The sequence below is a fragment of the Caretta caretta genome, chromosome 14, assembly GCF_965140235.1.
Source record: "Caretta caretta isolate rCarCar2 chromosome 14, rCarCar1.hap1, whole genome shotgun sequence".
Classification (NCBI taxonomy): domain Eukaryota; kingdom Metazoa; phylum Chordata; order Testudines; family Cheloniidae; genus Caretta; species Caretta caretta.
In genome coordinates this window covers 29,613,203-29,635,752 of record NC_134219.1, presented here as the reverse complement: position 1 = coordinate 29,635,752, position 22,550 = coordinate 29,613,203, and the positions used below count along the sequence as shown (strand labels likewise).

Here is a 22,550-nt window from a genome sequence, read left to right as displayed (position 1 = left end):
CCCCTACTACAAGCTGAATTCACCAAAGAGCTGAACTGACTAAGAGCTGAAATCACTGAGTGTTGTGTTAAGTCGTGGGGGAGCCTGAAGTTATATTGTGGAGCAGTTTGTGGGACAGCTGGAGTGCCTTGTGGACAAGCTGGTGGAGCAGTTTATGGGACCGTGGGAGCTGCTGGTGGGATGCAGAGCAGTTTGTGGGAGTGATCCGGTAGCTGCCAGAGGGTCTGGGGACGGGGACCCCCCAGGTCTGCAGAATTTGAAGATCCCCACAGGACTGATAGGGCCTCAAGCAGAAGTCACGGTGAGGATTGAAGGGGTGGAGAGTAAAGCACTGCTTGACACTGGATCTCAAATGACTATTATATTTCAGTCATTCTACCAACAGATGCTTAGGCACCTGCCTATACAGCCACTGACTGGTGTTGGCCTGTGTGGCCTCAGCATGGATGAATACCCCTACAAAGGGTATGTCATAGTGCACCTGGAATTCACAGAGGAGGTTGCTGGGGTAAGAGAAGAGGTAGACACAGCTGTCTTAATATGCCCTGACCCTAAAGGGACTTCTGATGTGTCTGTGCTGATAGGGACCAACTCCAGTCTCTTCAAGGTACTTGCAGATTACTGCAGAAGGTGGGCTGGGGACCAGTACCTGAATACCCTGATGATCCATATGCTTTGTGCTGAAGCCTATAGGAAAATTGAGAGCGCTAAAAGGGACGCATCTAAGCTACTGCTTGGGGCACTGAAGTACGCGGGCACGACCCCCTTAGTAATGCCTCCAAGGACGGAGCAAGAAGTGCTTGTCATGAGTACCTGGCTGAAAGGCAGTAAACGGACATTAGCAATGATAGAGCAGCCAATGGGAGGAGAGCTCCCTGAAGGAGTGCTGGTCCCCAGTGGAGTCATAACCCTACCTGCTGAAGCCCAGAAAAGGGTGACTATACTGATTGCTAATGAAATGAGTAGTAATGTTGTTGTGAAGCAAGGACAAAAGATAGCAGACCTCTTTGAGCCTGAGTCGATTGTAAAACCCCAGTGTGAAACTCAAGTTCTGACAATAGACTCAGCAAAGTTTGACTTTGGAGATTCACCAGTGTCCAAGGACTGGAAAGCTCGCCTGAGGAAGAAACTTTGTGAAAGATCCAAGGTGTTCTCACTGCATGAGTGGGATGTGGGATGTGCAAAAGGAGTAGAGCACAATATCAGACTACATGACTCTCGACCTTTCAGGGAGAGATCTAGGAAGATTGCTTTCTCTGAGATGGAAGATGTGTGACATCATCTTCAGGAGCTGGCTGTGAATGGCATCATTACAGAGTCCCGCAGCCCATACGCCTCACCCATTGTGGTAGTCCATAAAAAGAATGGGAAAATCCGGATGTGTATTGACTACCGCACCCTAAACAGCCGTACTGTGGTCGACCAGTACACTATGCCTCGAGTGCAAGATGCCTTAGACTGTTTGCTGGGAAGCCAGTGGTTCTCTGTGTTGGATCTTCAAAGTGGATACTACCAGATCCCTCTGGGAGGAGAAGATAAGGAGAAGACAGCCTTCATCTGCCCATTAGGGTTTTATCAGTTCGAACACATGCCCCAAGGGATTTCTGGAGCACCTGCCAACTTTCAACGTCTCATGGAGAAAGTTGTGGGAGACATGAATTTACTGCAAGTGTTAGTTTATTTGGATGACCTGATTGTGTTTGTAAGAACCTTAGAGGAGCATGAATAAAGACTTCTTAAAGTGCTTGATAGGTTGGAGGATTATGGTCTGAAGCTTTCAATTGACAAATGCCAGTTCTGCAGAACCTCAGTGAAGTATGTGGGTCACATCGTGTCCCAAGAGGGTGTGAGTACTGATCCTGATAAAATAGAAGCACTCACTACATGGCCGCGTCCAAGTAACTACAGAGAACACAAGACCTTTCTTGGATTTGGTGGCTACTACTGCAGATTTGCGAAAAACTATGCTACGATTGTAAAGCCTCTGAACGATCGTACCAGGGGACATCAGTCCAGCAAGAACAAATCTAAGACCAAGAATAAGGGGAGCTCCCCAAAGCCTCCTGTGTAGAGACACTATGGCCCCTTTGAACCATTTGGGCCACAGTGGGATGAGAGATGTGAAAGGGCTTTTCAAGAAATCATGACTTGCCTAACTCATGCTCCAGTCCTAGTTTTTGCTGACCCAAGCAAACCATTTATCCTGCATACTGATACTAGTTTGGAGGGTCTGGGAGCAGTCCTGTACCAGGAAGTGGAAGGCAAACGTAAACCTGTAGCCTTTGCCAGCCAAGAATTGTCTGATAGTGAAACTCGCTATCCCACCCACAAGCTGGAATTCTTGGCCTTGAAATGGGCCATCACTGAGAAATTTCGAGACTACCTGTATGGTGCTCAGTTCCAGGTGTGGACAGACAACAATCCACTGACTTATGTGTTAACAAGTGCTAAGCTGGATGCTACAGGGCAGAGATGGGTGGCCGCCTTGGCTATCTATGAGTTCAGCATTCAGTACCGATCAGGGAGAAGCAATGTAGATGCAGATGCATTGTCCAGGCGTCCGCAGGCTCCAGAAGTTGCTGTGATACCCACAAATAGAGTGAGAGCTATTTGCAGTGTGAGTCGCCGAGAGCCAGAGGCCCGTGAGAGCCTTCAGGGATGTGTTGCAGAAGCTTTGGGCCCCCGAATGCCTGCCTTCTGCTTCAGTGAACTATATTGCATTGGACCAATCTCCTTTTGCCCATGCTCAATGCGGCTGACTGGCAAGAAGCCCAGCAGCAAGATATTGACATTCATGATACACTACTTGCCAAAAGGAAGGGGCGAAGCCCAGCTGTGGTTGTCCCACCTAACCCGGAGGGTAAACTACTGTTGAGAGAATGGACCAAACTAAAACTGATTCAGGGAGTGCTACACCGAATGACCACCGATCCTTTACAAAAACAACGAGCACAACTAGTACTGCCAAAAAAGTACAGAGCCCTGGCCATGAGGGCCCTGCATGATGACTTTGGGCATTTAGGGATGGAGAGGACCCTGGAACTTATTCATAGTAGGTTCTATTGGCCCCGAATACTGAAGATGTTCGCAGGAAATGTGAGACTTGCGCTCGATGTGTTCAAAGGAAAACTCTGCCCACGGGGGCTGCATATCTCAAGAACATCACCAGCAACAAACCTTTGGAATTGGTATGCATTGATTTCTTGTCTGTAGAGGTAGATAAGAGGAATATTGGGAACATTCTAGTAGTGACTGACCATTTTACACGGTATGCACAGGCATATCCCACACGTGATCAGAGGGCCACCACCGTCGCTCGAATATTGTGGGACAAATATTTCTCAGACTATGGATTCCCGGATACACTCTGATCAGGGGCGGGATTTTGAGAGTCACTTTCTGAAGGAGGTGCTGAAGATAGCAGGAATTAAAAAGTCTAGGACAAAGCCTTATCACCCCCAAGGTGATCCTCAGCCAGAGAGGTTCAACCGAACCTTATTAGATATGTTGGGAACTTTGCGACCAGAGCAGAAGGCAACCTGGAGCCAGCATGTCGCATTTCTGGTGCATGCCTACAATGCCACAAAGAACGATGCTACGGGAGTCACCCCATATCTCTTGATGTTTGGGCGAGAACCAAGATTACCCATAGACTTGTGCTTTGGTGTATCAGAGGATGGAGATAGCTATGAAACTCATCAGCAATAAGTATCCCGACTAAGAGAAAAGCTGCGGGATGCTTATCACTTAGCTACCGCTGCGGCTTGGAAGAACGCAGACCGCAACAAACATTGATATGATGCCAGAGTGCGTTTGCAGGAGCTCCAGCTGGGGGACAGAGTCCTGCTGCAAAATTTGGGTATTGCTGGCAAACACAAGATAGCTGACAGATGGAAGGCAATACCTTACCTGGCGATGGAAAAGCTGGGAGATCTGCCGGTCTACAAGATCAAACCTGAAGACAGTCCAGGGCAAATAAAGATGGTGCATAGAAACCTTTTGCTCCCTGTGGGGGAATTGGTAAGCACCCCTTATGAGATGGGCCACGACAGGGCAGCCAGGCAGAACAGAGGTGCTAGACCAAAGCCAGCATCCAACACAGACAGCAGGCCCTGTGCTGCTAACTTACCCCTATACTGCACCTCTGAGAGTGAGTCTGAGGAGGAAGACACAACCCTGGTGTAGCCTGAGATGGAGACAAGATTTCAGTCTTGATCAGCTGAACCAAACGAGAGTTTTCCCTCTTCCGCCCTAAACCCCATGGCGGAATTATTTAGGCCCATTTCTGACACCCCTGTGCCGCTGATGAGACCCCCCGGTGATGACACACACAGGTTATTAGACAGTGGAGACACACAGGTAGAGGATGTCCTGGGCACCTTGGACCCTCCAGCATTAGAACTAGGAGTGCAGGGGCTTACGCCAGTAGCCAAGGGACTCTCAAAGGAAACTTCTCCGTTTGTCACTCAAGAGGATGTTCCCCCTACCTCGGCAACAGAGATTCTCAATAGACGAGACAGGGCGATAAGCCAGTAAAACGGTTAACTTATGATGCACCTGGGGTGACTAGTGAGGAGCCAATACATTTAGCACACAGGCTTGTGGAAGCTAAAGTGGGCTTCCTGAGGCCCTTTGGAGGAAACCAATGAGTTGGTATAAAGGGAGTGTGATTTGTTGGGACGACAAATTCTCGGCTGGGGAGAGGATGTAAGCAGTGTCAGGATGAGCTCCACCCTGACATCTGGTGGTGAGGTGTGGCAAGTTGTGGAAAAGAACTTCAGGGGCTGATCTCATTTGCATAGGCACACCCACCCCGCCTAGAATGAAGCCATAGCTGCCCAAATGGTCACTTTGGCTGCTGTGGGATCCCCACTGTCTCTGTTATTGGGGCAGGAAGAATAAATTGTTATTACCCTGATTATGGGAACTGTGCTTGGAACTGTACTTGGCCTTTTGTTATGATGGAGGGACTCACCATTATCTAAGTAGCACTCACTAGGCAAGAGTCATGGGTTCCAAAACTCTGTGAATTGAGAGAGGATGGGGATAAGTATTAATACTTGGTGGTAAGGGCCCCTTGGTGAGGGCCTTACATGCTAATTGCACTTCCTCCTCTCTCCACTGTGGAATGTCAGAGCTAATTTTGATTTCATTAGGAGTCTAGTTACAGGCTGCTGAGCTCACTTTGGGCTAATGATGCATCAGCACTGAGGCTCCCATACTACAAGCTGAATTCATCAAAGAGCAGAGCTGACATCACTGAGTGTTGTGTTAAGTAGCGGGGGAGCCTGAAGATATATTGTGGAGCAGTTTGTGGGACAGCTGGAGTGCCTTGTGGACAGGCTGGTGGAGCAGTTCATAGGATGGCAGGAGCTGCTGGTGGGACGTGGAGCAGTTCGTGGGCCGGCGGGAGCTGCTGGTGGGCTGCAGATCTGAGCAAAGCAGTTTGTGGGGTGGCTGGTGGAGTGAAGGCCTATGGAGTTGTGGGGCGGTCAACTTCAGATCATGTAAGGTGCCTCTTACCTCTGCCATCTCCACCCAGGTTGGGAGGTAAAGCTCTGTAGATAAACTTTTGAACTCTGGGGCTGCCCTGACTAGGGACAGAGACTTTTAGGTCATTGGACTTCTGGGACTATGGGTGATTTGGGGTTGCTGGACTCAAGAACCAAAGGGAAAGGGCATGCCCCAATTTGCTTTGGGTGGGTTTTTTTGCACATGGGTTGTGTTATGAATCTTCTTGGTGGTGTTTCCCCAACATAATGCCACATTGTTTCTCTCTGTTATTAAAAGGCTTTTTGCTACACTCAGACTAGGTGCTTGCGAGAGGGGAAGTATTGCCTCTTGGAGGCGCCCAGCGGGGGTGGTATATATTTGTCCCAGGTCACTGGGTGGGGGCTCGAGCCAGTTTGCATTGTGTTATTGGAATGGATCCCCTAGATATTGAACCCGGCCCTTGTTGCTGCCAACTCTGACGGGCAGAAGGGTTACACGTAATAAGGTTTGAGCTGTCACTGAAGCTTTTCCCACAGTTGGGGCATATATAGGGTCTCTCCCCCTTATGGGTTTTTTTATGTGAAATAAGGTGGGAGCTCAGACTAAAGCTTTTTCCACACTCGTTGCATTTGTAGGGTCTCTCCCCAGTGTGGGTTCTCTGGTGTTTAGTGAGGTCTGAGCTCTGGCTAGAGATTTTCTCACAGTCAAGACACTTATAGGGCTTCTCTCCAGTGTGCATTTTCTGATGTGTCATAAGGACTGAGTTGTAACTGAAGCTTTTCCCACAGTCGGGGCATTTATAGGGCCGCTCTCCTGTGTGGATTCTCTGGTGTATAAGAAGATTGGACTGCTGATTGAAGCTTTTTCCACACTCAGAGCATCTATATGGTTTCTCCTCTGTGTGGGTTCTCTGATGTAAAATAAGGTGTGAGCTGCAGTTGAAGCTTTTCTCACAGTCTAGACACTTATAGGGTTTCTCTCCTTTGTGGATTCGCTGGTGAGTAATAAGGGCTGATTTCCAAAGGAAGCTTCTCTCACAGTCACTGCATAAGTTCAGTTCCTCTCCAGAGGCAATTCTCTGTAGTACAGGCTCTTTGGTTTCTTTGAACGCTCTGCTCCTGTGAGTGGATTCATGCTGGATCTCCCCTGCTTGGTTTCGCAGCTGCCTCTCTGGCCTACGCTGACTCTGATGGGCTTCTCCCTGTTCAGTGCTCTGGAAAACTTTCCCTATGGCTCTACCTGATAACGTCACCTGTGGTCCTACCTGCTCAGAATCTTCCTTCTTTTTCTCACTCACCGTCCCATCACCTGCTGGGATAGAAAAAGAATCCAGACAGGAATCATTCACTGTGCTGAGGGGAAAGGGAATAGCAAAGGGAGGGTAAAAAACTAATTACTGGGGACTTAAAAGACATCAGGAGGAAAAATCCCCCCCACCCCAACTTTATTTCAAAGGAGGAAGAGGAAGGGACCAATTCAACCTCCTATCCTATCTGAATATAGCTGAAGATTGGTGAAAACTCAGTGATGTCTGCCAAGGGGATATAACTAAATTCTTTTTGAGTCAGTTTCACCAATTCCTCTCCTGTTTGGGTGCCTTTTGAGATCCTTTTCCTTGTAGCCCTGGAGATTGGGAACCACAGGCACTGGCTTCTGATTTTCCCTGGGGGTGCTCAACCCCCACTTAGCCCTAGCCCTTTCCCCCACGGTCCAATCCCTGACCCGCCTCTTCCTGTCCCACCCTACTCCACCCCTTCCCTCAAGGCTTCACCCCCACCCCGCCCTCTTTCTACCCCCTCCCCATGCCTCTCCCCTCCCTCCCAGTGCCTCCTGCATGCTGTGGAACAGCTGTTACGCAGTGTCCAGGAGGCACTGGAAGGGAGGGGGAGGAGTTGATTGGCAGGGCTGCCCGTGGGCGGGAGGGGGGAGCTTGGCTGCTGGTGGGTATTGAGCACCTGCTGATTTTTCTCCGTGGATGCTCCAGCCCTGGAGCACCCATGGAATTGGCACCTGTGTTGAGGACCCATGACTTCTGCCCTCATTCCAGCTGGGAGATCAGGTCAGGTTTGAAAAATGGAAATCCTGCACGGGGTTGAAGGGAACAAGTGTTTGATCTTGTTCATTAAGCTCAGTGCTGTTACTGCTTCCAGAGCGAGGGTCTGAGTAGCCTACCCTGAAAGGATCCTTACTCTTCCCAACCCCAGACTACAGGGACTGAGCTATAAATTATACAAGTTCACTTGATGCACTGATCTGGAGCAAGGGTTCGTCCACTCTGTCTAGGGAATGGCCCTGACTTACTCCCCTGGGAAGCAGAGCAGAGTTGCTACCCTCTCTAGGTATCTGAGGTACAACTAAGTCTCCATCACTGCCAATTAACCCCCCCTTCTGTTTCAGTGTTTTGCTGAATAGGCATGGTTTGCTGAACTTGGTCCCGAGTCCAGAGACACAATTAACTGGGTATCTGGCTAATGTAGACACCCGCAAAGATTAATAGATTTAAAGGCCAAAAGGGACCAATATCATCTAGTCTGATCTCCTTCATAAGAGAACCTCACCCAATAATTTCTGTATCAACCTGTGTCTTGTGGCTGAGTTAGACTGTGTGGATTTTTTTGAAAAAGGCATCCAGTGTTGATTTGAAGACCTCAAATGATGGAGAGTCCACCATATCCCTGCGAAATTTACTGCAGTGATTAATTACCACAATGACTGTTAAACATATTTACAACCTGAATATATCTAGACAAACTTTCCAGCCACTGGGCATCTTCCTGCTTTTGTTTATGAGCTTAAACAACCTTCTGCTCTCAGAAATCTCCTCACTATGATCCAGTCACTTCTTAACCTCCTCTTTGATAAGATAAATAGATTGAGCTTCTTAAGTCTCTCGTTACAAAGCAGGATTTCTCAGCTTCCCATCATTCTCTTAACCAAACCACATCGAATTTATCAGCATCTCTTTTTTGACACAATGTCCAGTAATGGTCTCCTTAATGCTGTATAGTGAAGTACTACCACCTCCCTATTCCTACTTGACATTCCTCTGCTTATACTTCCATGGCTCATGTTAGCTGAATCATAGAATCATAGAATATCAGGGTTGGACGAGACCTCAGGAGGTCATCTAGTCCAACCCCCTGCTCAAAGCAGGACCAATCCCCAATAAAATCATCCCAGCCAGGGCTTTGTCAAGTCTGACCTTAAAAACTTCTAAGGAAGGAGATTCTACCACCTCCCTAGGTAACGCATTCCAGTGTTTCACCACCCTCCTAGTGAAAAAGTTTTTCCTAATATCCAACCTAAACCTTCCTCATGCAACTTGAGACCATTACTCCTTCTCCTGTCCTCTTCTACCACTGAGAATAGTCTAGAACCATCCTCTCTGGAACCACCTCTCAGGTAGTTGAAAGCAGCTATCAAATCCCCCCTCATTCTTCTCTTCTGCAGACTAAACAATCCTAGTTCCCTCAGCCTCTCCTCATAAGTCATGTGTTCCAGTCCCCTAATCATTTTTGTTGCCCTTCGCTGGACTCTCTCCAATTTATCCACATCCTTCTTGTAGCGTGGGACCCAAAACTGGACACAGTACTCCAGATGAGGCCTCGCCAATGTCGAATAGAGGGGAACGATCACGTCCCTCGATCTGCTCGCTATGCCCCTACTTATACATCCCAAAATGCCATTGGCCTTCTTGGCAACAAGGGCACACTGCTGACTCATATCCAGCTTCTCGTCCACTGTCACCCCTAGGTCCTTTTCCGCAGAACTGCTGCGTAGCCATTCGGTCCCTAGTCTGTAGCGGTGCATTGGGTTCTTCCGTCCTAAGTGCAGGACCCTGCACTTATCCTTATTGAACCTCATCAGATTTCTTTTGGCCCAATCCTCCAATTTGTCTAGGTCCCTCTGTATCCTATCCCTGCCCTCCAGCGTATCTACCACTCCTCCCAGTTTAGTATCATCCGCAAATTTGCTGAGAGTGCAATCCACACCATCCTCCAGATCATTTATGAAGATATTGAACAAAATCGGCCCCAGGACTGACCCCTGGGGCACTCCACTTGACACCGGCTGCCAACTAGACATGGAGCCATTGATCACTACCCGTTGAGCCTGACAATCTAGCCAACTTTCTACCTACCTTATAGTGCATTCATCCAGCCCATACTTCTTTAACTTGCTGACAAGAATACTGTGGGAGACCGTGTCAAAAGCTTTGCTAAAGTCAAGAAACAATATATCCACTGCTTTCCCTTCATCCACAGAACCAGTAATCTCATCAGAGAAGGCGATTAGATTAGTCAGGCATGACCTTCCCTTGGTGAATCCATGCTGACTGTTCCTGATCACTTTCCTCTCATGTAAGTGCTTCAGGATTGATTCTTTGAGGACCTGCTCCATGATTTTTCTGGGGACTGAGGTGAGGCTGACTGGCCTGTAGTTCCCAGGATCCTCCTTCTTCTTTTTTTTAAAAGATTGGCACTACATTAGCCTTTTTCCAGTCATCCGGGACTTCCCCCATTCTCCACGAGTTTTCAAAGATAATGGCCAATGGCTCTGCAATCACAGCCGCCAATTCCTTTAGCACTCCCGGATGCAACTCGTCCGGCCCCATGGACTTGTGCACGTCCAGCTTTTCTAAATAGTCCCTAACCACCTCTTTCTCCACAGAGGGCTGGCCATCTACTCCCCATGTTGTGATGCCCAGCACAGCAGTCTGGGAGCTGACCTTGTTAGTGAAGACAGAGGCAAAAAAAGCATTGAGCACATTAGCTTTTTCCACATCCTCTGTCACTAGGTTGCCTCCCTCATTCATTAAGGGGCCCACACTTTCCTTGGCTTTCTTCTTGTTGCCAACATACCTGAAGAAACCCTTCTTGTTACTCTTGACATCTCTTGCTAGCTGCAGCTCCAGGTGCAATTTGGCCCTCCTGATTTCATTCCTACATGCCCGAGCAATATTTTTATACTCTTCCCTGGTCATATGTCCAAACTTCCACTTCTTGTAAGCTTCTTTTTTATGTTTAAGATCTGCTAGGATTTCACCATTAAGCCAAGCTGGTCGCCTGCCATATTTACTATTCTTTCGACTCATCGGGATGGTTTGTCCCTGTAACCTCAACAGGGATTCCTTGAAATACAGCCAGCTCTCCTGGACTCCTTTCCCCTTCATGTTAGTCCCCCAGGGGATCCTACCCATCCGTGCCCTGAGGGAGTCGAAGTCTGCTTTCCTGAAGTCCAGGGTCCGTATCCTGCTGCTTACCTTTCTTCCCTGTGTCAGGATGCTGAACTCAACCAACTCATGGTCACTGACTCCCAGATTCCCGTCCACTTTTGTTTCCCCCACTAATTCTTCCCTGTTTGTGAGCAGCAGGTCAAGAAAAGCTCCCCCCTAGTTGGCTTGTCTAGCACTTGCACCAGGAAATTGTCCCCTACGCTTTCCAAAAACTTCCTGGATTGTCTGTGCATTGCTGTATTGCTCTCCCAGCAGATATCAGGAAAATTAAAGTCACCCATGAGAACCAGGGCATGTGATCTAGTAGCTTCTGTGAGTTGCCGGAAGAAAGCCTCATCCACCTGGTCCAGTGGTCTATAGCAGACTCCCACCACTACATCACTCTTGTTGCTCACACTTCTAAACTTAATCCAGAGACACTCAGGTTTTTCTGCAGCTTCGTACCAGAGCTCTGAGCAGTCATACTGCTCCCTTACATACAGTGCTACTCCCCCACCTTTTCTGCCCTGCCTGTCCTTCCTGAACAGTTTATAACCATCCATGACAGTACTCCAGTCATGTGAGTTATCCCACCAAGTCTCCGTTATTCTAATCACGTCATAATTCCTTGACATCACCAGGACCTCCAGTTCTCCCTGCTTGTTTCCAAGGCTTTGTGCATTCGTATATAAGCACTTGAGATAACCTGCTGATCGCCCCTCATTCTCAGTATGAGGCAGGAGCCCTCCCCTCACAGACGTTCCTGCCTGTGCTTCCTCCCAGTATCCCGCTTTCCCACTTACCTCAGGGCTTTGGTCTCCTTCCCCCGGTGAACCTAGTTTAAAGCCCTCCTCACTAGGTTAGCCAGCCTGCTCGCAAAGATGCTCTTCCCTCTCTTTGTAAGATGGAGCCCGTCTCTGCCCAGCACTCCTCCTTCATGGAACACCATCCCATGGTCAAAGAATCCAAAGCCTTCTCTCCGACACCACCTGCGTAGCCATTCATTGACTTCCACGATTCGACGGTCCCTGCCCCGGCCTTTTCCTTCCATGGGGAGGATGGACGAGAACACCACTTGCGCCTCAAACTCCTTTATCCTTCTTCCCAAAGCCACGTAGTCTGCAGTGATCCGCTCAAGGTCATTCTTGGCAGTATCATTGGTGCCCATGTGGAGAAGCAGAAAGGGGTAGCGATCCGAGGGCTTGATGAGTCTCAGCAGTCTCTCCGTCACATCGCGAATCTTAGCCCCTGGCAAGCAGCAGACTTCTCGGTTTTCCCAGTTAGGGCGGCAGATAGATGACTCAGTCCCCCGTAGGAGAGAGTCCCTGACCACCACCACCCGCCTCCTTCTCTTGGGAGTGGTGGTTGTGGAACCCCCATCTCAGGACAGTGCATCTCATGCCTTCCAACCAGCGGAGTCTCCTTCTGCTTTCTCCCCCCAGACATATCATCTGGTCCACCCTCCGCAAAGGAACCTGTGGAGAGAACATGAAAGCGGTTAGTTACTTGTGTCCACGTTGCGGGAACCCGGACATTCCCCCTTCTTCTTCTGGAGGTCACATGTTGCCAAGCTTCTTCACTGGCTTCTTGGCTCCGCTGTGCAACCTGCTCTAAATCTTTAGAGCTTTGTGCCCGTAGAAGCATATCCTGACTTTTGTCCAGAAAATCCTCAGTTTCTCATATGCAACGCAGAGTTATCTGTTGCTCCAGACTTTCAATCTTCTCTTCCAATATGGAGACCAGCTTGCACTTTGTACAGACAAAGTCGCTTCTGTCCTGTGGAAGAAAGACAAACATGGCACATCCAGTGCAGGTCACAACAGCTGAACCCCCCCCCCCCCCTTCCATATCACCTTCCTACTATGAGCTTCCTCAGAGAAGTTGGCAAGTTGGCAAGTTGCTGTCATACCTACAGCATCCTACTGGAAGCTCATATTGTTAGTTTCCATCATGACCCCCTGTAACGATGCTGGTTCTGGTGGGACCCAAATGAGAGTGCCAATTCAGGGCAAATTGCTTCAAGCAGGGTAGTTACAGCCCAAGGCTGCGGTTTCTATGCACACCAAGGCAAACCAAACCAGCCAGCCAGAGAGGACTTCCTTACTACAGCTAGTATTGGGTTAGAAGCCATACCAGTGTATAACATAGAAATGGTTAATCAAACCTACTGTGGAAACCTATTTCAATATTTTACTATCCTTTTAGTTATAAAGTTTCTCCTAATATCTACCTTAAACGTCCACTGTTGCAGATTAAGCCTGTTTCTATTTGTCTTACCTTAGGTGGACAGGAAGAACAGCTGATCTAAAGGAGTTGGCAGATGTGATTGCAGAGCCATTGGCCATTATCTTTGAAAACTCATGGCGAGTGGGGGAAGGTCCCTGACGACTGGAAAAAGGCTAATGTAGTGCCCATCTTTAAAAAAGGGAAGAAGAAGGATCCTGGGAACTACAGGCCAGTCAGCCTCACCTCAGTCCCTGGAAAATTCATGGAGCAGGTCCTCAAGGGATCAATTCTGAAGCATTTCGAGGAGAGGAAAGTGATCTGGAACAGTCAGCATGGATTCATCAAGGGCAAGTCATGCCTGACTAATCTAATTTCCTTCTATGGCGAGATAACTGGCTCTGTGGATGAGGGGAAAGCATTGGACGTGTTATTCCTTGATTTTAGCAAAGCTTTTGACATGGTCTCCCACAGTATTCTTGTCAGTAAGTTAAAGAAGTATGGGCTGGAAGAATGGACGATAAGGTGGACAGAAAGCTGGCTAGATTGTTGGGCTCAACAGGTAGTGATCAATGGCTCCATGTCTAGTTGGCAGCCGGTATCAAGTGGAGTGCCCCAAGGGTTGGTCCTGGGGCCGATTTTGTTCAATATCTTCATTAATGATCTGGAGGATGGTGTGGATTGCACCCTCAGCAAGTTAGCAGATGACACTAAACTGGGAGGAGAGATAGATATGCTGGAGGGTAGGGATAGGATACAGAGGGACCTAGACAAATTAGGGGATTGGGCCAAAAGAAATCTGATGAGGTTCAACAAGGACAAGTGCAGAGTCCTTCATTTAGGATGGAAGAATCCCATGTACCACTACTGACTAGGGACCGAATGCCTAGGCAGCAGTTCTGCAGAAAAAGGACCTAGGGATTACAGTGGATGAGAAGCTGGATATGAGTCAACAGTGTGCCCTTGTTGCCAAGAAGGCCAATGGCATTTTGGGATGTATATGTAGGGGCATTGCCAGAGGATCAAGGGACGTGATCGTTCCCCTCTATTCGACATTGGTGAGACCTCATCTGGAGTACTGTGTCCAGTTTTGGGCCCCACACTATAAGAAGAATGTGGAAAAATTGGAAAACGTCCAGCGGAGGGCAACAAAAATGATTAGGGGACTGGAACACATGATTTATGAGGAGAGGCTGAGGGAAGGGGGATTATTTAGTCAGCAGAAGAGAAGAATGAGGGGGCATTTGATAGCTGCTTTCAACTACCTGAAAGTGGGTTCCAAAGAGGATGGATCTAGACTGTTCTCAGTGCTAGCAGATGACAGAACGAGAAGTAGTGGTCTCAAGTTGCAGTGGGGGAGGTTTAGGTTGGATATTAGGAAAAAAACTTTTTCACTAGGAGGGCGGTGAAACACTGGAATGCGTTACCTAGGGAGGTGGTGGAATTTCCTTCCTTAGAAGTTTTTAAGGTCAGGCTTGACAAAGTCCTGGCTGGGATGATTTAGTTGGGGATTTGTCCTGCTTTGAGCAGGGGGTTGGACTAGATGACCTCCTGAGGTCCCTTCCAACCCTGATATTCTATGATTCTATGATTGCTGTCCTCTTTAAAACAACCCTTAAAATATTTGAAGACCATTATCAGGCTCTCACTCAATCTCCTTTGTTTAAGATTAAAAATACCCAGTTTTTTTAACCTTTACTCATAATTCAGGTTTTTTAAAACAATTATAAATTTTTGCTGCTCTCTTCTGGACTCTCTCCAAATTGTCCACAAAGGCCTGGACACACATAAGGAGTTAGGCTATTATTTATCATTCTGTTATCCTCTCAATGATTACCACATGATTGTTTAATAATGTGTTCCACTATCTTTCCAGGTATCAAAGTTAGTCTGACTGGCTATATTTTTCCTGGGTGCTCCTTGTTACGTGTTTGAAAGATAGGTACAACATTTGCCTTTTTTCTGTAGTCTGGTCCTACGCTTCCCTTTATTTTAATTTTGCTCCTAATGTATTTATAGAAACTCTTCGTATTGTCTTTTACATTTCCTGCTAGATGTAACTCATTGTGCCTTAGACTTTCTGATTTTGTCCCTACATGCTTGTGCTATTCTTTTACATTCATTGTTAGCAATTTATAGAATCATAAAATATTAGGGTTGGAAGAGACCTCAGGAGGTTATCAATTCCAATCCCCTGCTCAAAGCAGGACCAACACCAACTAAGTCATCCCAGCCAAGGTTTTGTCAAGTCAGGCCTTAAAAACCTCTAAAGATGGAGATTCCACCACCTCCCTAGGTAACCCATTCCAGTGCTTCACCACCCTCCTAGTGAAATAGTGTTTCCTAATATCCAACCTAGACCTCCCCCACTGCAACTTGAGACCACTGCTTCTTGTTCTGTCATCTGCCACCACTGAGAACAGCCTAGCTCCATCTTCTTTGGAACCCTCCTTCAGGTAATTGAAGGCTGCTATCAAATACCTCCTCACTCTTCTCTTCTGCAGACTAAATAACCCCAGTTCCCTCAGCCTCTCCTCGTAAGTCATGTGCCCCAGCCCCCTAATCATTTTTGCTGCCCTCCACTGGACTCTCTTCAATTTGTCCACATCTCTTCTGTAGTGGGGGGACCAAAACTGGAAGCAATACACCAAGTGTGGCCTCACCAGTGCCGAATAGAGGGGAATAATCACTTCCCTCGATCTGCTGCCAATGCGCCTACTAACACAGCCCAATATGCCATTGGCCTTCTTGGCAACGAGGGCACACTGCTGACTCCTATCCAGCTTCTCATCCACTGTAATCCCCAGGTCCTTTTCTGTAGAACTGCTGCTTAGCCGGTCGGTCCCCAGCCTGTAGTGGTGCTTGGGATTCTTCCTTCCTAAGTGCAGGACTCTGCACTTGTCCTTGTTGAACCTCATCAGATTTCTTTTGGCCCAATCCTCCAACTCGTCTAGGTCACTCTGGACCCTATCCTTACCCTCCAGCGTATCTACCTCTCCCCCCCAGCTTAGTGTCATCTACAAACTTCCTGAGGGTGCAATTAATCCCATCATCCAGATCATTAATAAAGATGTTGAACAAAACAAGCCCCAGAACCAACCCCTGGGGCACTCTGCTTGATACTGGCTGCAAACTAGACATCAAGCCATTGATCACTACCCATTGAGCCCGACAATCTAGCGAGCTTTCTATCCACCTTATAGTCCATTCATCCAGTCCATACTTTTTTAACTTGCTGGCAAGAATACTGTGGGAGACTGTATCAAAAGCTTTGCCAAAGTCAAGATATATCCCATCCACCGTTTTTCCCATATCCACAGAACCAGTTATCTCATCATAGAAGGCAATCAGTCTGGTCAGGCATGACTTGCCCTTGGTGAATTCATGTTGACTGTTCCTGATCATCTTCCTCTCCTCGAAGTGCTTCAGAATGGATTCCTTGAGGACCTGCTCCATGATTTTGCCGGGCACTGAAGTGAGGTTGACTGGTCTGTAGTTCCCCGGGTTCTCTTTTTTCCCTTTTTAAAATATGTGCACTATATTTCCCTTTTTCCAATCGTCCGGGACCTCCCCTGATCGCCACTAATTTTCAAAGATAATGGCCTATGGCTCTGCAATCACAGCAATCAACTCCCTCAGCACCCTTGGATGCATTAGATCCGGACCCATGGACTTGTGCACGATGCGTCCAGGTTTTCTAAATCGTCCTTAACCTGTTATTTCACCACTGAGGGCTGCTCACCTCCTCCCCATGCTATGTTGCCCAGTGCAGCAGCCTGGGAGCTGACCTTGTCTGTGAAGATTGAGGCAAAAAATTTATTGAGTACTTCAGCTTTTTCCACATCACCTGTCACTAGGTTGCCTCCCCCATTCAGCAAGGGTCCCACACTTTCCCTGACCTTCTTCTTGTTTCCACTTTTTGTAGAATTCTTCAGATCATTAAAGAGCTCCTGATACAGCCATATTGGCCTCCTACTATCTTCCTATCTTTCATGTTGGGATAGTTTGTTGTGCCTTTAATATTGTCTCCTTGAGAAATTGCCAGCTCTCCTGAACTACTTTTTTCCCTTTGATTTTCTTCCCAGGGGACTCTTCCTTCCAGTTCTGAGTTTGTTAAAGTCTGCTTTATTTTTAAGTCCATTGTCCTTACTCTGCTGCTCACTCCTTCCTTTTCTTAGATCATTTCATGATCAGATTCACAACCAAGTTCCTCCCTGTTAGAATCATCTCTCAAATGGCTGACCCATGCTTACTTCCCCCACCTTCTAAAACAAGAAGTTGTCCCCAGTGGTGATACATAAGGCTGACTTTGTTGGCAGTCTTTGACCACAGAGAATTCCTCAGACACAACAGCACAAAACCTCTCCTCTGATTTCTCATAGACAATGTCCATTTCCACATTTGCGGATGGCCATACCATGAACTGATTTCAGAGTAGCAGCCTTGTTAGTCTCTATCCGCAAAAAGAACGGGAGTACTTGTGGCACTTTAGAGACTAACAAATTTATTAGAGCATAAGCTTTCATGGGCTACAGCCCACATCATCAGATGCTTAGAATGGAACATATAGTATAGTATATAGTATATACACACACACACACACACACAGAAGGTGGAAGTTACCATACAAACTGTAAGAAGCTAATTAAGATGAGCTGTTATCAGCAGGAGAAAAAAAAAACTTCTGTAGTGATAATCAAGATGGCCCATTTAGACAGTTGAGTGGCCAGAGAGGTTGAAGTGTTCTACCGGTTTTTGAATGTTATGATTCCTGATGTCAGATTTCTGTCCATTTATTCTTTTGCTTAGAGACTGTCCAGTTTGGCCAATGTACATGGCAGAGGGGCATTGCTGGCACATGATGGCATATATCACATTGGTAGATGTGCAGGTGAATGAGCCCCTGATGGAATGGCTAATGTAATTAGGTCCTCGCTTACAGACAGCTCCCCAACCTGAAGCAAATACTCTCTAGCAACCACACACCACACAACAAAAACACTAACCCAGGAACCTATCCTTACAACAAAGCCCTATGCCAACTCTGTCCACATATTTATTCAAGTGACATCATCACAGGACCTAACAACATTAGCCACTCCATCAGGGGCTCGTTCACCTGCACATCTACCAAAAACCGGTAGGAGAACACTTCATCCTCTCTGGCCACTCAGTAAAAGATTTAAGGGTGGCAATATTGCAACAGAAAAGCTTCAAAAACAGACTCCAGTGAGAAACTGCTGAGCTCGAATTAATATGCAAGCTAGATACCATTAACTTGGGTTTGAATAGAGACCGGGAGTGAGTGGGTCATTACACATATTGAATATTTCCCTATGTTAAGTATCCTCACACCTTCTTGTCAACTGTCTAAATGGACCATCTTGATTATCACTACAGAAGTTTTTTCTCCTGCTGATAATAGCTCATCTTAATTAATTAGCCTCTTACAGTTTGTATGGCAACTTCCACCTTCTTTGTATGTGTCAAATATAAAGGGAAGGATAACCACCTTTCTGTATACAGTGCTATAAAATCCCTCCTGGCCAGAAGCAAAACACTTTCACCTGTAAAGGGTTAAGAAGTTAAGATAACCTCACTGGCACCTGACCCAAAATGACCAATGAGGGGACAAGATAATTTCAAGATAATTTCAAGATAATTTCAAATCGGGAGGGGGCGGGAACAAAGGGTTTGGTCTGTCTGTGTGATGCTTTTGCCAGGAACAGATCAGGAATGCAGCCTTACAACTCCTGTAAAGTTAGTAAGTAATCTAGCTAGAAAATGTGTTAGATTTTCTTTTGTTTAATGGCTTGTAAAATAAGCTGTGCTGGAGGGAATGTATATTCCTGTTTTTGTGTCTTTTTATAACTAAAGGTTTTGCCTAGAGGGATTCTCTATGTTTTGAATCTGATTACCCTGTAAGGTATTTACCATCCTGATTTTACAGAGGTGATTCTTTTACCTTTTCTTTAATTGAAATTCTTCTTTTAAGAACCTGATTGATTTTTCATTGTTTTTAAGATCCAAGAGTTTGGGTCTGTGTTCACCTGTACAAATTGGTGAGGATTATCATCAAGCCTTGCCTAGGAAAGGGGGTGTAGGGCTTGGGGGGATATTTTGGGGAAAGACATCTCCAAGTGGGCTCTTTCCCTGTTCTTTGTTTAAAACGCTTGGTGGTGGCAACATACTGTTCAAGGATAGGAAAGGAAATGGATATGATATGGATATGAGTCAGCAGTGTGCCCTTGTTGCCAAGAAGGCCAATGGCATTTTGGGATGTATAAGTAGGGGCATAGCGAGCAGATCGAGGGACATGATCGTTCCCCTCTATTCGACATTGGTGAGGCCTCATCTGGAGTACTGTGTCCAGTTTTGGGCCCCACACTACAAGAAGGATGTGGATAAATTGGAGAGAGTCCAGCGAAGGGCAACAAAAATGATTAGGGGTCTGGAACACATGACTTATGAGGAGAGGCTGAGGGAGCTGGGATTGTTTAGCCTGCAGAAGAGAAGAATGAGGGGGGATTTGATAGCTGCTTTCAACTACCTGAAAGGGGGTTCCAAAGAGGATGGCTCTAGACTGTTCTCAATGGTAGCAGATGACAGAACGAGGAGTAATGGTCTCAAGTTGCAGTGGGGGAGGTTTAGATTGGATATTAGGAAAAACTTTTTCACTAAGAGGGTGCTGAAACACTGGAATGCGTTACCTAGGGAGGTGGTAGAATCTCCTTCCTTAGAGGTTTTTAAGGTCAGGCTTGACAAAGCCCTGGCTGGGATAATTTAACTGGGATTTGGTCCTGCTTCGAGCAGGGGGTTGGACTAGATGACCTTCTGGGGTCCCTTCCAACCCTTATATTCTATGATTCTATGATTCTATGATAAGGCAAAGTTTCTACCTTGGGGAAGTTTTTAACCTAAGCTGCTAAGAATAAGTTTAGGGAGTCTTTCATGCAGGTCCCCACATCTGTACCCTAGAGTTCAGCGTGGGGAAGGAACCTTGACAAGAAAAAACTAACTGTCAGGGTAATTAAGCTCTGGAACAAGCTTCCACAGGAGGCTGTGGAATCCCCATCATTGGAGGTTTTTAAGAACACGTTGGACAAACACCTGTCAGGGATGGTCTAAGTTTACTTGGTCCTGCCTCAGTGCAGGAGACTGGACTTTATGGCCTCTCAAGATCCTTCTAGCCTTACATTTCTATGATTCTATAGCAGGAAATTGAACCCACATCTCCCAAGTTTCAGTTGACATCCCTACCCACTGGATCATCTTTTCTCTTCTACAAGGTACCAGATACTCCTAGTGAGAGAGAGAGACCCTTCTCAAAAGAGCTTTTAAACTAAGCAGTCAAGACAGCCAAAGGGTGGATTGTTCTCTCCACTTCAGAGAGAGAGAACTGAGGCCTAGATGGCTTACTGATTGCTCCTGCTGCCCCTGCCAGTCTCTGCCCCGGTCTCCCTCCTGCCCCCGCCCCCCCCCTCGGGCTGGGAGACTCGGTTCCTGGCCCGGCCCGGGGCGGGGCGGTCGCTCTCCCGGTGCTGGCTCGGCTCCTGCAGGCGCTCAGGGGGGCAGAGCCTGGGGGGGTCAAGGAGGGCAGCAGCTCTGGGACTCGCAGACCCCCGCCCCCCCGGGAGCAGAGCTGGGGCGAGGAGGGGCCGTTGGTGCAGAGTCACTTTCCTGCCCGGCCCCAGCCCTTTCCCTGGGTCTCTCTCCCCTCACCTGCAGGCTCCGGCTCAGGGGCTGGTGTCGGCAGAGCCCGGGGCTGGTTGCAGCCCTGGCAACAATCCCCTCGGCTGGGCACAGAGTCGAGTGAATGCAGGTCTTTCTCCAGTGTAATACGAAACCCATTTCATACTTTGCTCTGTCTGAGCATGCGCATTATGGGAACTAAAGTGAGCTGTAACTTACGAAAGCTTATGCTCAAATAAATTGGTTAGTCTCTAAGCCCTGGTCTACACTAGGACTTTAGGTCGAATTTAGCAGCGTTAAATCGATGTAAACCTGCACCCGTCCACACAATGAAGCCCTTTATTTCGACTTAAAGGGCTCTTAAAATCGATTTCCTTACTCCACCCCTGACAAGTGGATTAGTGCTTAAATCGATGTTGCCGGCTTGAATTTGGGGTACTGTGGACACAATTCGATGGTATTGGCCTCCGGGAGCTATCCCAGAGTGCTCCATTGTGACTGCTCTGGACAGCACTCTCAACTCAGATGCACTGGCCAGGTAGACAGGAAAAGAACCATGAACTTTTGAATCTCATTTCCTGTTTGGCCAGCATGGCAAGCTGCAGGTGACCATGCAGAGCTCATCAGCACAGGTGACCATGATGGAGTCCCAGAATCGCAAAAGAGCTCCAGCATGGACCGAACGGGAGGTACGGGATCTGATCGCTGTTTGGGGAGAGGAATCCGTGCTATCAGAACTCCGTTCCAGTTTTCGAAATGCCAAAACCTTTGTGAAAATCTCCCAGGGCATGAAGGACAGAGGCCATAACAGGGACCCGAAGCAGTGCCGCGTGAAACTGAAGGAGCTGAGGCAAGCCTACCAGAAAACCAGAGAGGCGAACAGCCGCTCTGGGTCAGAGCCCCAAACATGCCGCTTCTATGATGAGCTGCATGCCATTTTAGGGGGTTCAGCCACCACTACCCCAGCCGTGTTGTTTGACTCCTTCAATGGAGATGGAGGCAATACGGAAGCAGGTTTTGGGGACGAAGAAGATGATGATGAGGAGGAGGTTGTAGATAGCTCACAGCAAGCAAGCGGAGGAACCGGTTTTCCCGACAGCCAGGAACTGTTTCTCACCCTAGACCTGGAGCCAGTACCCCCCGAACCCACCCAAGGCTGCCTCCTGGACCCAGCAGGCGGAGAAGGGACCTCTGGTGAGTGTACCTTTTAAAATACTATACATGGTTTAAAAGCAAGCATGTGAAAGGATTACTTTGCCCTGGCATTTGCGGTTCTCCTAGATGTAGTCCTAAAGCCTTTGCAAAAGGTTTCTGGGGAGGGCAGCCTTATTGCGTCCTTCATGGTAGGACACTTTACCACTCCAGGCCAGTAACACGTACTCGGGAATCATTGTAGAACAAAGCATTGCAGTGTATGTTTGCTGGCATTCAAACAACATCCGTTCTTTATCTCTCTGTGTTATCCTCAGGAGAGTGAGATATAATTCATGGTCACCTGGTTGAAATAGAGTGCTTTTCTTCAGGGGACACTCAGAGGAGCCCATTCCTGCTGGGCTGTTTGCCTGTGGCTAAACAGAAATGTTCCCCGCTGTTAGCCACAGGGAGGGGGGAAGGTTGAGGGGGTAGTCACGCGGTGGGAGGAGGCAAAATGCGACCTTGTAACGAAAGCACATGTGCTATGTATGTAATGTTAACAGCAAGGTTTACCCTGAAAGACTGTAGCCACTGTTTTATAAAATGTGTCTTTTTAAATACCGCTGTCCCTTTTTTTTTCTCCACCAGCTGCATGTGTTTCAATGATCACAGGATCTTCTCCTTCCCAGAGGCTAGTGAAGCTTAGAAAGAAAAAAAAACGCACTCGCGATGAAATGTTCTCCGAGTTCATGCTGTCCTCCCACACTGACAGAGCACAGACGAATGCGTGGAG

The 22,550-nt window shown here is 47.6% G+C and overlaps 1 pseudogene; it reads right to left on the bottom strand.

The window, feature by feature from the left end:
* LOC125621503 (uncharacterized) overlaps positions 1–22,550 on the bottom strand; it is a 49,728-nt pseudogene that overhangs the window by 715 nt on the left and 26,463 nt on the right.